Source organism: Drosophila navojoa, chromosome 4 (genome assembly GCF_054131105.1).
Source record: "Drosophila navojoa isolate 15081-1374.11 chromosome 4, UAZ_NAV_1.0, whole genome shotgun sequence".
Taxonomy (NCBI): Eukaryota; Metazoa; Arthropoda; class Insecta; order Diptera; family Drosophilidae; genus Drosophila; species Drosophila navojoa.
This window is the reverse complement of record NC_142892.1, coordinates 24,153,300-24,170,833: the sequence shown is the minus strand read 5'-3', so window position 1 is coordinate 24,170,833 and position 17,534 is coordinate 24,153,300. Positions and strand designations below refer to the sequence as shown.

General features: G+C 37.5%; 1 long non-coding RNA gene across 1 annotated transcript in view; it reads right to left on the bottom strand.

Moving 5' to 3' along the window:
- Positions 1–17,157, bottom strand: part of LOC149091532 (uncharacterized) — a 62,115-nt gene extending 44,958 nt beyond the window's left edge. Inside the window, exon 1 of the long non-coding RNA XR_016196627.1 lies at positions 16,987–17,157. This is a non-coding gene — a long non-coding RNA (uncharacterized LOC149091532). The remainder of the gene's footprint in view (positions 1–16,986) is intronic.
- Between the last annotated feature and the right edge of the window lie 377 nt (positions 17,158–17,534).

Below are 17,534 nucleotides of genomic sequence, written 5' to 3'. Positions count from 1 at the left end.
TTTGTGCAGCCAAATACATAAAAAATCGAGCACGGCAAAAATGCAGCAGCAACAACAACAATAACAGCTGCGGTTGCTATTTATTGTTGCTGTTGTAGCTGCTGCTGCTGCTGCTGCAGTTGCTACTTGGTCTAAAATATGTTGCGCGCACCATTAAAGGCTCTGACAATTTATGTTTATAGAAGACTTTTGTCGCTGCTCCGCAGCTATTTGTATTTGATAGTTGAAGTTGCTATTGTTACTCAGCGACACAAACTTCTTCTTTAATCGAATATCAAATATTTGAGATATTCTCCACGAGAATTTAAGCTAAGAAACTTCTGGAACATTAATTCGAATAGAATTCATTCTATGTATATATCAACTCACTTAGTTAAGAATAGAATAGGAGAGAATAGAGCACGATAGGATAGGATACTTAATTAGAATAGGATAGGATAGGTTAGGATAGCTTATATATAAGTTATTGCTTATCCATATACTAACTATCCCCTCCTATCCTAAGCTCATGATGGTTAATATATGAATATAATGCTGTTTGGCTATCCTATCTTATCCTATCCTACCCTTAACTATTTCACTTCTCTTTTGGACAAATCAAAGTCTGCTAAGTGAGTTGATATAAAGAAGAGCAACGTTGAGCTTTTCCAATAATTATTTGACATAATCACTATTCAATATAGTTTGCATTTTTTTTTTCTAAATTAATAATTTTCATATATAAACACATAATTATTATAATTCTCTCCTTTTTTATTACTATCATAATATATCATAAATACATAGGCATTATAGTATCTCATTTCGTTATAACCTACTAACATATATTTTAATATAAAAAGCGTTACTAACTGTCATCAAGAACCACTTCAGTTTCTAAATTAGACTCATTCAATCGATTAATCAATTTCGTTCCAATATCAATTTCATTTCTTATACTTGGCTGAGACTGATAATGATTCAGTCCAAGTGGACGTCGTTATCGAATCGTAATTGGTCTAATTGGAGTAAGAAGAATTTAATTCTTGAATTGGAGTCGAAATGCTTTTGGCTTTTTAACTGCATAGTTATGTGTGCACAGATTGCCTAGTGATACGGATTGGCCAATCAAAGAGGCTTATTTCTCGAATTTGGGCAGACAACAATAAATAAATGTTGCACAAACAGACAAACAGACAGACAGACAAACAGAAAGTCTGCATAGAACAACAAACCAAATCGTTTGTGCAAATTGCCAGCAAAAATATGATTTATATTTTCCACATGTGTAAAATATTTCACCAGCGTGTCTCTCTGTGTGTGTGAGTCTGTGTCTTGGCCAGCATAATGCAATGCAAACACAACTACAACAAGGAGCCGTCCAATTGGCATTCAAATGCCTCTCGGCCTCAGCTGGTGACAAAGCAACAAAATAATTTGTGCAAACAGAGTTTGGAGCCATTTATGTATGTATGTATGCATATATATTTACCCAAACGGAGAGGAGCTCAGCTGGGGGGCACTCTCTGCGAATGCTTTCTAAAAATATTTGCATGTCGCAGGTGCCAGAAAAAAGGCATAAATAAATTACATTTAAATAAATTTGCACGCAATTGAAAATCGGAAAAATTGGCAATTATTTGTGCAAAGATTTTCTTATGATAATATTCCCAAAACAAAACAAAAAAATAGCCACACACAGACAGACATGTACGTCTATCTATGCATACATCTATTTTTACGGCAATAATCAAGGTATTTTTCGTCTCGTTGCACACTGTTTGCATAGGCCATGGCTAACAACAACAACAACAACACGAACTACAGCTGCAATGACAAACGGGCTTTAGTTATTTATGCATACGTGTATAAAACATACAAAATGGAGATCCCCATATGGGCAACATCGAATGGAAGATACCCTAATTGATAGAAATGTTGCCCAATTAAAATTTCAATATAAAATATTGTACTAGGTCAATAAGAGATACATCTATCGATACCTGACCATATCGAATAATCGATAATCATGAATAGCTTAAGCAGGATAAGATGGAGGAGGAGGGTATCTTTTCAGTAGGAAGCGAAAAATCTCGAAAGCATAGTTGCGGAAATACTATTAAATACAATACATAATTGAGCTCATAATATTATATATTCCAAAAGGGAAGAGAAAATATGAAGAATGGGAATTCAGATCCGATAAGGGCAGCAAACCCAGTCAGCAAAGTGAGTTTGCTTTTGAGTATGAATTCGGTCGAGATTTCTATTCAATTAAGGCTTATATTCAGTTCGCACATTTCCACATATTGAGTCGCATAAGGTTGTTAGCGTTGAATGATTTATGAACCCGAACTCATTTTGCAGACTTTGCAAATGGTTAAAGAAATATAAATAAATAATTTAATTAATTTGTTTATCAAATTTGTATATAGATTCATTTAAGATCTCTTCATCTCTCAAGCTTAGTCTAGGCCTTTACTACTTACAGTTCTTTATACAATTCAAAATCAGCTAGGGTATTCAGAACTGCATTCACCCCACTTTTTACGCAGTTCAAAAAAGTTAATTAAATGTTTACGAGCCTCGATTCTTTGCTTGCAGGGTTTTATTTCAATATCGTGCTTTTTCTCTAAACTATTTATCATTTTTCTGCTTGTTCTTGTCTTCTGTTTTTTTTTTTGTTTTTGTTTACTATGTCAATGCAGTTTTATTTATTTGTGGGTAGAGTAAACATATATAAGGCAAAGAGCCAAATAGATAGACGCAGATAGAGATTAGTGGCCTCTTATCTTTGGGCGCAGCATAAACTGCAACATGCAACGAACTAAACGTGGCGGCCTTCAAGAAAGAGAGGAAGCATGATATGGATAAAAGGGAAGAGAGAGAGAGAGATTCTACTTCTGGATGCGTGTTACAGAAAATAAAATTGCGCGCAGAGCAAACAGCAATTAGTTGTGCCTGTGAGTGTGTGTGCGTGTGGGTGTAAATAAGTTTATTACTATTTACATTGAACTGCCCGCGGTGCTGATAACAAGCAACAAGCCACGAAATAACATCAAATATTAATAATAATAAAAAAAAAAAACAACAAGATAAATAAAACGTAAGGAAAAGTATTTTAACTTCGACTCGACATAAGAAAGAGCAAGCTAACGGTTTACATAGATGAGTATATTTAAGCATACATATATACACACATATTATTATGCATAATATAACAATTATATAATTAAATTGAAGCAGCTTTTTAAGTGAGATACGGTTTGTGCTTCATAAGGATTTTAGAGATTCAGCTTTCAGTATACCAAACGGCTTATTGGTTTACTGCCAATGATTTAAAGACGACATCAAAATACAGCTCAAGATATAAGCCTCAACAGAACTGTAAAGGGGAGATTTTGAATTTATGCCAGAATATAATATTATAATGTAATATGTTACGTCATACAATTAACATACTATAATGATTCCATTTATTTTCAATAACTTAACTAGAAAAATCTTGAGCATTCGCATGACAGCAACAACATCAAGAGATAGATCGATCGTTTCCAACGCTTTCTCTCTCTCACACACACTTTCTGTTGTCTTTCTCTGATATTGATAAGAGCGAGGACGGAGCACAATTATAACTAACACCTCGAGCTCATAAGTATATCTGTGTGTGTGTACCCTGTCATAAATTACATATATAACCGGGTATGCCATATAAATTATTTACATGTCCCCGATGTCAAAGTCTGCTGATAAGTTTGCCGGGAGAAGAGCAACAACAATAAATGAATATAAAATAAAGAAAACAAGGTAAAAATAAGCACACATACACACACACACACACACACACCCATATATATATATATATATATATATATATATATATATATATGCAGCGAAATGTAAATAAAATATAAATAAATCAAATATTAGCTATCATGTTTTCTTCTCTGCTGCGATATTTATATTCCTCTTTATCTAGGTCTGTCAGTACAGTGAACATCATGAACCAAGAAATTGAGCGCGATAGTGCTCGACAAATCGAATATATCAAAGTGGCTCTATGTAAATAGGTATGTTTACATATATCTAACTTCTTTAATCGATCTGATGTCTATTCTCTATATGTGAATGAAATAGTAAAATGTTTCTTGTTGCTTCATTAGTGGTGTTTATTCCTTCTCTTCTATTATCCATCCAATATAATATTGGTTAAAGTGAGTCAGCACTTAGAGCAGGAGCTGCGATTAGAACAGCATCCAATGAATATCCTTTAGCATATCCCTGTAAATGCAGCTGCAGCAGATACACACACACACACACACACACACACACACACACACCTTTTCCGATTTGCTTTAATGGTATGTGCAATTTCTATGATTGTGCTGGAGTTGCCCTTTCTTTCATTCTTTCTCTTCCCTTAGCTTGGCTACCAGAGTTCCGTTGTCGTCTCCGTCTCCGTCTCCGTCTCTGGCTCCCAGCCGGAGGCAGCTCAAATATTTAACTTGTATTTCGTATTCATGCTAATTTTGCATTTTCCACAATTTTCTCGCCCACAATGCCACGCCGCCTTGCACAAAATGTTGTGTGTGTGTGTGTGTGTACATTATTTTCCTGCAGGCACTGTGTGCCAGGCATTCAGAGCAGCCACTGTTCGCTTCAATTTCTTGCTTGTGGATGGACACTCGTAGCTATCTAACACACACACACGCACAAGCACACACACACCTAGTTGAAATTTATGTGTATGTGTGTGGTGTGTGTGGGGGCTGGGGGTGGCAGTGGGGGTGTAATTGCACGTGCTGAGCGTGCGCCGTTGATCTAGCTAAAGTTTCCTTTTTATCCTTTTGCTGAGCTTGATTCTCAGTCTGTTAGCATGTGTTGACGTTTATCTCTGTGTGTGTGTGTGTCTGTCTCTCTCTCTCTCTTTCTATGTGTGTGTGTGCGTGTATTTTATTCAATTTAGCTTTCAATTAGGCTGCAATTGTTCGTTTGCTCGCTGCGCTGCCTTGCATTCGTAAACAGCTCGAGTCCCCACAGCTCCGGCTCCTGCCAGACTTTCATCTAAATGTGCAGTCAAATTTTCGTATGGAGCCAAATGAGCAAGAAATGCCATCCGGAAAAAGCAGCGAGTGCTAATTCAATTTGCTGCAGCCATTTCAATGTGCCAGCATAATACCCTGTGATTCTGCTCTGACCGGAAATTATGTACGATGCTTGTGCATTAATTTAAGAACTGACAGAATGTATCTACCACGGAAAACAATCATTGCGAATAGATGAAATTTAATCTAAATTATAGTTGTATTCTAATTGAAATCATAGAGTGTACACATTGCAAAATTTAATGAATTTGAACTTAAGATGAATTCCATTGAGATTTTAATTGTATTTTACTCATTACAGGGTATGTCCGTTGAGCTACGTCAATTAGCGATTCTAATTACCTCATATGCTATAATTTGCAACTGCAGCGTTTCAGCTAGTTGATTATATTATTTAATTATCATAGCCACAATATGGGGCATACTTGAAACACCTGCACTCGATTGTCTCGCTGTAGAATTATTCAATTACTATGTCAATTACAGGGTATCATGTTTAATTGGCTAATTGAAAATTCAGTTGTACATTAAGACTCGTATTTCAAGTGCAGGGTATCTGGTATCAACATATACCCGGTCATGTTGGCTGTGCCTTGATTTGAAACACAATCATTTGATTTCCTACACAATTCGTGTTTAATTACGTAATTTAATTGCAATTACAGGGTATTGTTCGACTTCCTCAATTGTAAATTCGCTGTCATTTTTAACTTAATCATGCCATCCTTTCATCCATTCATCCTTTCATCCAGCCATCGCTCAGCGCCATTTCCGCTGCTCACTCACATCATTATTTTGATTGAATATTTGCGATAAATTAAATTGGAAAAAGGCAGTGCAGCACCAGCAGCAGCAGCAATGAAAATATTTGCTGACTGCATTACTGGAGTCTGGATAGACTGGGGGAGAGGGAGGTGGGCTGCTGTGATGGGTCTGCATTGCATTGCATTGGCTGGACTGCAAATTATAATGCGGCTAGTAATCAATAGTGCAAATATTTGCAAATCAGCTGCGCTTTTTACCACTCGACCAAATGCATTTCGTTGCATAAATGTTTTGCGAGCTGCTCTGCCTCCCCTCGCAGTGGCAATGCCCACCTACGGGTCAGTGGTTGGTTTGGGAAGATCCCATTGCAGATATTATGTTATATAATTTGGAAGTGTTGCCTTTTATTTTGTGCTGTCACGAGACAGCGACAAGCTACATAGTTTTCGACTGATGCATACCCTGTTGATGCAGTCCTCCTAGACGGGGCATATACCTGGAGTACGAATGTCTTATACGTATTTATTTATCTATTTCTTACACTACAAACTCGAATGATAATCTCTGCATCTTCTCTCCCTCTCTCCTCTGCTGCCTTCCTAGGGTATTCACTATTCTAGCATTTAATAGCAGTTGCCCTTGTTCGGTATTCGGTTTCCTTTCGTTGTTCGTGTGCTCTCCAGCTGCTGTTATTGTTGCTGTTATTTTTTTCTCTCTCTTTTTAATTATTGCCATTAATTTTGGCATGTTGAAGTCGTTAAGAAATTCCTTTGCCAATTTTTCAGTACTTTTTTGTTGTTGTTTTCTCATTTTTTGCACGCTAAGCGCTGCTCTGATGTGTGCCCCTTGTTCGCTGACAAGCTCTCTCTCTCTCTCTTCCTCCCTCACGCCCTGCACTCTCTTATATTGCTAGAATCGAGTTTCAAGTAATTCTCTTCTAATCACCTTTCAAGCGCGCTTCTATGTGTGTGTGTGTGTGTGTGTGTGTGTGTGTGTGTGTGCTGGCATGTGTGTGTGCCTTTGAATTGATGTCAAGTCATTTGTCAAATGCGTCCGACTGCAAAATGCGAAAAACGCATAAAGCATAAATGCAATTACGTAGAATAAGCGAGAACGAGACGGACAGACAGAAGTCAAGGTTATCCATGTGTGTGTGTGTGTGCTTAATTAATGCGCCACTAATTGAGGCATAAATAAAGTAATTATGCGTCAATCGGTCTGCGCTGTAAATGAAAATGAAAAATACAATAAACAAGAGAAAAGAGTAAATAAAATATATTAAGTCGAGCAGTGCGCATAATAAATAAGTACAATTTGAACTGTCTCGTTCAGCTGGAAAGCCGCCTTAATGGCCAGCCATTGCATCGCCTGCCATTCCCTGGTATCCTCCACACAGTTTCAGCCCCAGCCCCAGCAGCCCCCAGTCGGAGCTGCTGGCGTCGTGACAAAAGTTAATTACAAAGTTGCAGCGCGGAAACTGAAACTGCACAGCGAACACGAACATGGCCAAATGGCAAATGGGGGGTTAACGGGCTTAGGAGCAGGCGGAGGCGCACGAGGAGCAGCAGGAGGAGGAGTGGCGAGGGGCTACATGACAGTTGTAGACGAGACTGTTTGCTGCACTTCGTCACAGACAATTAGACATTGTTGCATTCGGCGATTGGTAGACAAACATTTGCGAGAGTCGCTCGAACGGCAACAAGTGAATGGAGCGATAGAAAGTTGCACTCATCAAGAACGCGAGGCAGCCACTTCACTTGCCAATTCTAATGAGGCGGGCTTGTTAAAGCACACACACGCACGCACACACACACATTGTCATATGCGCAGTAAGATGAGGTTCAAAAGTTTGTATAGAGGCTTGCATCAGCCGTTATAATTAAACTGATACATGTACATACATATGGACATTGTGCTAACATTTATATAGCATATATATTTTAGTTAATATTATATCTAAATAGCAATTGATGTTTGGCTAGTTCGAGGCTTGATTAGCGGCTTAGGGGCGTCGTCTTCCATTCGTTTGCCAGCAGCTGCAAAGCATAAACAATTATGCTAAAATGCAATATTTACGGCCTGTGGGCCATTATGCTAATCACATTGCCTTCGCACGTAACTGTGGTCGTAAATGTATCTGCAACAGTGCTGTGTGCATCTGCATCAGCGATAAAGTCTGGCAAAAGCTTCTCTCGATGTATGTATATGTCAGTGTGTGTGTGTGTGTGTGTGCATTGTTGATTGTATTTGCATTTGCATACAAATTGCATTGTAAAAGAAGAAGCAACTGCAACAGCAACAGCAACACCAATGAAACGTGTTTGTTGTCTTTTATTATTATTATGTAGATTGTATTATTTATATGCTATATATGTATGTATGCATGTAGGCATATATTGTTTATTGTGTACTACTTTTCATAATTAACATTTTAATTGTTAAGTGCCCCACTTAGTGCAGCGCTGCAATTTCTGTGTCAAATTCACATGATTCGATGCCACTGTGTCGTGTTGCAATTGCAATTGCAATTGTTGTTGCTGCTGCTGTTGCTAGTTAGTTATCCTTTTAGCTGCACGCGATGATTTAATGCCTTGTGCCACTTCATTTCAGCTCGCTGCCATATTTAAATTATTATTAAGCCAAGCGGCAGCAAACGACAACAGCAACAACAGCAGCAACTACTACTACAACAAGACAACAACAACATGCAACAACAGGCGGCAACAGCAACAACAACATGCAACAGAAAATAATTAAAAACTTGTCTTAAATTGCCATAAATTCATGTCAAAGAACGTGGTCCAAATTGCCATATATATTTTTTGTACATTTGCGCGTAAGTCGACGCGGGTTACCTCGACTATTTCAGTCAGGATGTAACAAATGCAAATATATAGTAGAAAGTCATAAGCGAAATGCATGGAGCACTAAATAAAATGTGTTTGAATGACAAAGCAGATCACGTAAGAAAAATATTCATAAATGTAAAGCAGTTCGAGTGACCATATGTTGATCAATCTATTAGAGAGTGAGAACATAATATGATTTCTTCATAATTATTATTTGTGTTAAGACTATCACAGTAAACATACCGTTGTAAAAAAGGATTATATTGCAGAACACAAATATTATAATGAATACCAGCAACATTCAGTCCAAATATGGTCACTCTAAGTTCAATTAGATGTCAAATTATAAAAATATACAATTACTAAACTGAGGCAAAGAGTGTTTTGAGCAATGACAGTAGCAAAATGTTTGTATTTGGAGGTTCGTTAGCCTATAGTGGGTGATATATGTACAAGTACACATGTATGTATTTCATGTAATATATTTACCTATACTAATGCACCTATTTTGATGATATTTCAAATATTCTTTCCTTCATTCATTCATTCTTTGCCTCAGTTATGTAATTTTTTCGATAGTTTGAGATAAAAATATAAGAATATGGTCTTCCTAATTTCATAAGAGGGTATTTGCGTTGCTGCTTGTTTGATTTATGATCTGTTGTTTATAGCTATTATTTTTATTACAATCTCTTTGTGGCCATTATAATACTGGTTCGTTTTTATACCCTGAACCCATTGAAAATGGGAAATCAGGGTATAATGGTTTTGTTAAAATGTATGTAACAGGCAGAAGGAGGCGTGGCAGACCCCACAAAGTATATATATTCTTGATCAGGGCGACGAGCTGAGTCGATTTAGCCCTGTCCGTCTGTCTGTCCGTCCGTCCGTCCGTCCGTCCGTCCGTCCGTCCGTCCGTCCGTCCGTCCGTCCGTCTGTCCGTATGTTTGAACGCGTCGATTTCAGAAGATACAAGAGCTAGAGACTTCAACTTTTTTTTAAAATGTCCGTATATATCACGCGGATATCGAGTTTATCACTAAAAAACGATAACTCATTCCGATACTTTTTTATCGATAAAAAACCTTATCGAAGATCATTTTAAAAATTATATCTCCTACGTCTTTCAAGCTAGAGTCTCCAAATTTAAAATGTATATTAAGATGTATTTTAGACAATTTCGGTTTTTGTTAAAATTTACCCCCCACCCCTTAATCCACCCCCTCACCCTCATCTTTGTAAAAGTCGTATATCAAATACTAGAGACTTGTGCTTCGGTATACACATACATTTCAACGTTATAATTACTTTCTAAAAGTTTCAGTACGATCGTACGTCTAGAAATTAAATTATTCAACGAATAAGTTATAATATTGCCAACACTGCAGCGCAACTCAAGCGCAATCGCCTGTATATGTGAGTGTGTGTGTATGCGTGTGTTTGTTTGTATGTGTATGTGTGTGCGTTTGTTTGTTTGTATTCGTGTGTGTGTGTGTGCGTGTTATTATTGAAATATCAGTTGGTCGTAGGGTTCAGGGGATCTCGTAGTCGAGCAGTCTCGACTAGAGCTTTCTTACTTGTTACTTCTTTTTTTATTTTGTAAGTTTCTTTTTCTTTTATTTAAGTTTTTGTTGTCTTCTGCTTCATTTATTTATTTATTCCTCGCTGGTGTGCTATAAGTGCATTAACCAGTTTCTGGCTGGCTCGTATTCGAGATTCTGGCCAAGTGGAAATTGTTTGGTCGACTTTCCCGCTTTGATTTTAGATCAGATTGTTAATTGCTGCACATTAAGGCGGCTGACTTTTTGCACTCAGTGTGGAAATTGTGACTCATCGCTGAGCAGGAAAATGTCTAAACTGGTTTACAGGCGGAAATACCAAGCACAATTTTGCATTATTTCTCTTTTTTTTCTCTTTTAGGATTTCGACATTTATTTTCTCTGCTTATTTTTAAATATTTATTTTCGTCAAGTTATGCAAATAAATGCGCATAGCTTAAGCAGAAAAGGTTAGCAAAAAATAGAAGAAGAAGAAGTAAAACGAATTGGGTAAAGTAAACAGAATGTTATGAAATATACATACATACATATCTATATTTGATTGAAGAGTTGTGAATCATCTGCACTGCAAATGTATATGTATGTGTGTGAACTATTCCCATTTGCATTATCTTTTCGTTTCATGGAAAAGCGATTAAATTGTGGCTTAGTCACTTCATTCGAACATTTCGTAGATCTATAAGCAGTAAAGCTCATAGAGTTGGTTCAATTAAATTGTTGGGCTCATTAACTAAATAATTCATCAGGTGCAGTTTACAGTTGTTTTCACAGTCTCTAAATACACAAATTAGAGCCTCAGGTTAAATTTCATCAGAAATGGAAAAGTTTTTTTATAATGGATATAGTCTGGTCTGCCTATCAATTTTATGAGTATTTAGTCTTTCATGATTTATATTATCTGCCAGGTATTTAATGACTTTCACAAATGTGAATTGAAATGATTTGTAAATTGATTCATTTATCCCTCGGCCGATTCAATAATTGATTTGCAAGAAACACGTATATACATATGTATGTTATTTATTCACACGTAAGTATATGTGTTTTTTGTGTGTTAATTTTGCACACCTGTACACTAATAAAAGAACAGCTGCCCGCTCACCTGCGACCACCTGTCTGTGCCTATCAAGCTGTTAAAAAGCCGCCAGACTTTTGCTTGGCAACGCAAAACGTTTTGCTTTTGCACAAACAGCAACAACAACGGCAAACACCAATCAACAAGGCAACAAAAAAGTTGTTTATAAAAACCGAAATGATTTTTTTTATTCCATTTTTTGGCGCGCTCGAAATTGTAGAGGAACGACAACAAAACAGCAGAGAATTTACACAAATATAAAAAACAAATGTAGATTGCCGGCATATAAAAAAGAGCAGCACGTGAGTGCGACAGCAGCAACAAGAATAGCAAAAACAACAGCAACACCAGCAATGCTATCGATAACCAGAAGGGCTGGGCCGGGGGGTGTCAAATGTTGTGTCAGGCAAGTAAATAAAATAAATACAACTTTAACCGTGTTGATGAATGAGCAGGTATTGTTGTTGTTGTTGTTGTCGCTGTTGACGTTTGCGTTGCTGTTGCTGTTGCTGTTGCCGTTGACGTGCGTTGTCAAGTGCATAACAACAGCAACACTCAAATGACTCAATTTACAATTGTAAAAAATGCGAGACGCGTTGCTGTTGTGCCTAGTTGTTGTTTTTGTTGTTGTTGTTGTTATGCGTTGTTGTTGTTGTTGCTGCTGTTGCCTCGTTTGTAATAGTGCAAAATGTCAACGACGGCAACAACGTCACTACAAAATTTTTAATGTGAATGTAAAGCGCACATGTGTATATACAAATGTGTGCATTTGTGTGTAGTTTGAAGTTATAGTGTTTGTGTGTGTGTGTGTGTGTGTGTGTGTGTGATTGCTTAGCGTTTGTTGAACTCGCCTTGTGGCATGAGGTTAATTGACCTCGTGCTTAATGCAAAAATAAATATAAGTTTTTTTTTTACAGCAGCAGCAGCAGCAGCAGCAACAACAACAACATTAAATGAAAAAGGGTTGTTGTTGTTGTTGCTGTGTAGTTGGTTGTAGTAAAATCAAGCAGAGAGTAAAGCAAACAACGAGGTAAAAAATGAAAACATGCTTAAAGTGTTTTCATTATTTGAGTTCTTGGCGCTCATATTTACATATATACACTGCTTATGTGTATATGCCTCCATATAATACTTCAACTGCTTGCTGCGCCCTGCCAATCAAATGTCAAGAAATCAACTATATATAAATATGAACATATATCCACTTTATATACATCATCATCATTCGCTCAATCACTATGCAAATGGCTTCATTATGGGCTTCAACTGCCGCACCTGCCACACCCAGATCAGCTGCGAGTTAATAAGCATATTCTCGATTATTTGCTTGTGCTCAATTCTCAATTCCCATTTCTTTGTTTTATTTTTGGTTTTTTCCGTTTTCTGCCTCTGCCTGTTATTCTGATTTTGTTTGTTTTAAGCTTTAAATTATTTTCTACACATAATTAGAAAATAATGTTGCCTACTTTTGGTTCATTGAACTGCGCATAATGTGGCTCCAGCTGCCACGCCCTCAAGTATGTACTCCGCGCTATTGCCAAGCGGAACTTTGGATTATGGAACGGTAAAACAAGTTTTAAATTGGTTCCGCTTAAACTATACACATGCGAGCAAGTATTTAGTTTCCTATGTAAATTGTCCAAAACGAACTAGTTCTAAATCTTCATTAGTTTTCGCTTTGCTTTGGACAATCTTCGCAAAGGGACGGAAGTACTCAAGTTTCATAACTTCCTAGTCGTGTTTTGTCCACATAAATGATTCTTAGAAGCAATTACACTTATCGCATTCCTATGCTTTAATTGTAGAGCTGTAAAGTTAGATAAAGACTAAAAATATAATATTGCACTAGTTGAGATTAAATTTGGTTATTAGCCAACACTACCAAATATCATCTATTTTTGGTTCTTCATTATAACAATTCGCGAACATATCTAGTTCCAAAATGTCTGCTATTTTTGTTTGGAATTTTATAGTTCACAAAGAAAGCACTTAAAATCCAATTTGAATCATCTCACCTATTTTTTTAGAGCCCATTGACCTAGAGCGAGTCTATTAACGGCTTGCTAAAACATGTGTTCAGCATTTTCTCTTTTAGCAAATCGCTTAGATAATCGCCCGGCCATGACTATACCTACTCATCCATATGCTAACTACGGGGCGCTTATAACAAAACATATGCATATGAGATAGATTAGGTTGGTTTCGAATGCGAAATGAATGTGGATTGTCCATCTAAAATTTCCTATCATGTCGGTTCGATAATGTACCAATTAAATTATAATTTATGAGATGTTGTCAGAGCAAGTGCTCGTTAAATAAATTTATCGAATATTCGAATGCTGGAATGATAATGTATTATGCTATATACACATCTAGGAATGTAATTATGCATAAAATAGCGCTAGCTCACAATTTGAGTCACATTTCTGTTCATCTATTCTACCTGTTGTGCATATTTGATTCGCTTTCCAACATTATAATTTTAAGGTTATTGCCTCGCCGAAAAGAAGTAGAAGAAGAAGGGGAAGGAGACGCAGAATGAGGATGAGGTGAAGTGCCAGACATTTGTCGATTCGCCAAAAATTAATTGTGCGTAGTTTTAATTAAAAATAATCATTCGAGTGGTTGTCTGTTAAGCAAAGCGACTCTAATTAAACACAATTAAAATACTGCTTCCCTCTTTTCACTCGCTTTCCCACACGCTTTTCCGCTCTCGGGGAAAACAAATGCAAATGAGCCAGCATAAAGTAATGTAAAGTCAAGTAAAATAAAGTTAAGTATAAATAAGTAAAAAGTTCACTGAACCGCAAAGTTCGCTGTACGAATTTTTGCAAAAGACAAATACAACAATAACAACAACAACAATGAGAATGTGAACTTTGGCATAAGAATAAACGTATATATAGAATGTTAAGAGATCTTGAGACAAAGAGTTATGTACATGAAGATGTCAAGTATGTGGATCATTCGAACGAGTGGTTCTTTGGAGCAAGTGCTGTCATATATGTATAAGAACAGTTGTAGTAGTTGTTGTTGTTGTATAGTAATCCAATACTTAAACATTGATTGCAATTCTCAAGGAACTCTTGAAGTAATTTAAGAAAAAAATTTTTGACTTGTGAACAAATACCCAGTGATATACTCTCCTCTCCTCTTCTCCCCTACGTTGAGATTTCGTAAGAGACAGGAAACTTGAAAGCTTGTAATGTTTCATCAGCTGGTATTTAGATGCCGTAAGATAGCATCTCCTAGCCATTCACATAATACACAGGTATTTGTGTTTATCTTACAGATTAAAAGGAATTTGAAAGCCATGTTCTGTTATTGCTCAGGCAAAGAGAGTCTTAAGATCTCAATACAGCCATGGCCGTAGCCAAGGCTGTCCCAATCAGTCGCCAACATGACAGCACACTCATCTTAATGGCTTATCCCATATATTACAGCCGAAAAGCAGGCCAAATTACGCGCTGCATGTGCCGCTGCATATTACGTGCCGCGTACTACTACTACACAGACGAGATCTGATGCGAGCCCGAGCCTGGCTTGGGTTATATCCCACGTCATTAAGTTACTTAATTACTGTATTTAATTTCCGAGTTTCAGTTTTTTGCCTCATTATCTGCCTCGCAGCGAAACGAAACGAAACGAACTCGCCTCGCCGCGTGTGTGTGTGAGCAAGGAAAGGAAAGAGAGGAGAGCGGAAAGAGCGACGACAGCGAAGGCGTTGTGGGCACTGGCCGGGGGTAACGGCAACGGGTAACGGCAACGCCGACGTCAACAACGAATTCGCCCGATTCGCCGGGCCATGTGAGTTGAAGCGTGTTAAAAATGTAAACGCATGAATCACACGGTCATTCGCCAGCGAATTTCAGTTTCGGTTTCGCTTTATTTATTTACAAGCTCTTTTATTGTCATCGCTGCGACTGCGGCTGCGGCTGCGTCTTTGCACAAATTTTTGTTTTGCGGAAATGTTTTGCAAGCTGAAATACATTTGTATATTTATGTTGTTTCATTAATTGGCGCGCGAAAGAGAGAGAGAGAGAGAGAGAGAGAGAGAGAGAGAGAGACAGAAAAACCTTAAATGCAATATCCATGCAATCGAATCTGATAGGACATCAAAATTGAGACAGAGTAGTCATTAACGTTATTTCCAACTGGGTTACATGTACGCTTAACCAGGCCAAATGTGACTTACCTGCAACGGGAAAGAGAGAGATAGAGAGAGAAGAGTAATCATTAGTCAAGTGGAAAACAGCATTTAAATCAATATAGAGACAGAAAGCTAAGAGCTAAATAGCCCAATTAAATATCAGAGGGAAGGCAACTCAATTCCCTCGGTTGCAATCATCGCCTCGCACCGCCCCAACGCCCCCCGCCCCCACCAACAACAAGTCGTAATTATATCAATTGATTGCAATTTATAGTGCTGCAAGCAGGTAGATGGGCAAGGGCAAATGCAAAGGCAGAGGCAGCCAGCAACACATACACATGCACATGCATACAGACATGTGCATATGTGTGTGTGTGCAGGGCAGCCGTTTAGTTGTTATCCTTGAAATAGTACAATGCCTGGCTGGAGGCTGTGCGGCTGCGTCGCTGAAGATGCTGGCAAGCGACACAAGGTAAACACTCAGATGCGCGATAAAAATCGTGTAGAAGGAAAATTAAAGAAGAAAAAGAGAGAGAATCGAGAAGCGAGAAAAAAACACTACATTTATCGTACAAACAGGCTCGTTCTGCAGAGCAGGCAAAGGCAAATGCAAAGGCAACAGCAATGGCAAAAGCAAAAGCAAAGGCAGAGGCAAAGGCAAAAGGGAAGAAGACAAACTGCTTTCAGATTCCAATTCTTTTCTTTTCCGTTCTGCTCTGTTCTTTGCTTTGCCTGTGTATATGCCTGTGTCTGTATGGCTTTGTGCCGTTCTTTGTTCTGCTGAGCTGGAAGATGTGCCTACTCCTCGACAGCGCACAACAACAACAAAACTCGATTAACTCGACATTAATTTTAATTCGACAGCATTTTTTTTTTGTATTTTTTCTCGTTTCGCTTTTATTTCAGTTTGCTCTGTGGAATGAAATTTTGTGTTTGTTGCCTGAATTGAATTTTGCTCGTCTGTTTTATGTTTTATTCCCTTTGCCATGGCTGTGTTTCTGTTTATTTTATTTCTCTTGTTTAACTTTAACCCCATTATTTTAACTGATGTTTGCTTCTCGCTTTGCGCTGATTTTCATTTTAATTCCTGTTCCCATTCCAGTTCCCATTTCCATTCCCATTCCTTACTCTCCATTCCTGTTGCAGTTCTTCCCTTGCTGAGTTTCGTTTAGTTTTTTTCTTTTTATATATGTACATATATACATATTTTACATACATATTTCATGCGCTACCCGGTTAATGTTAATTAAATGTTATCCTTTGTTTGTTTTTATACCCTGAACCCATTGAAAATGGGAAATCAGGGTATAATGGTTTTGTTAAAATGTATGTAACAGGCAGAAGGAGGCGTGGCAGACCCCACAAAGTATATATATTCTTGATCAGGGCGACGAGCTGAGTCGATTTAGCCCTGTCCGTCTGTCTGTCCGTCCGTCCGTCCGTCCGTCCGTCCGTATGTTTGAACGCGTCGATTTCAGAAGATACAAGAGCTAGAGACTTCAACTTTTTTTTTAAATGTCCGTAAATACAGCGCGGATATCGAGTTTATCACTAAAAAACGATAACTCATTCCGATACTTTTTTATCGATAAAAAACCTTATCGAAGATCACTTAAAAAATTATATCTCCTACATCGTTCAAGTTATAGTCTTCAAATTTTAAATGTATATTAAGATGAATTTTATACAATTTCGGTTTTTGTTAAAATTTACCCCCCACCCCTAAATCCACCCCCTCACCCTCATCTTTGTAAAAGTCGTATATCAAATACTAGAGACTTGTGCTTCGGTATGCACATACATTTAAACATCATGATTACGTTCTGAAAGTTTCATTACGATCGTACGTCTAGAAATTAAATTATTCAACAAATAAGTTCTCATAATATTGCCAACGCTGCAGCGCAACCCAAGCGCAATAAGTTATAAATTTATATCTCCTACATTTTTAGAGCTATAGTCTCCAAATTTTAAAAATATATTCCAATGCATTTTATACAATTTCGGTTTTTGTTATATTTTGGATACCGGCTCCAAATTCAGAATCCCCAG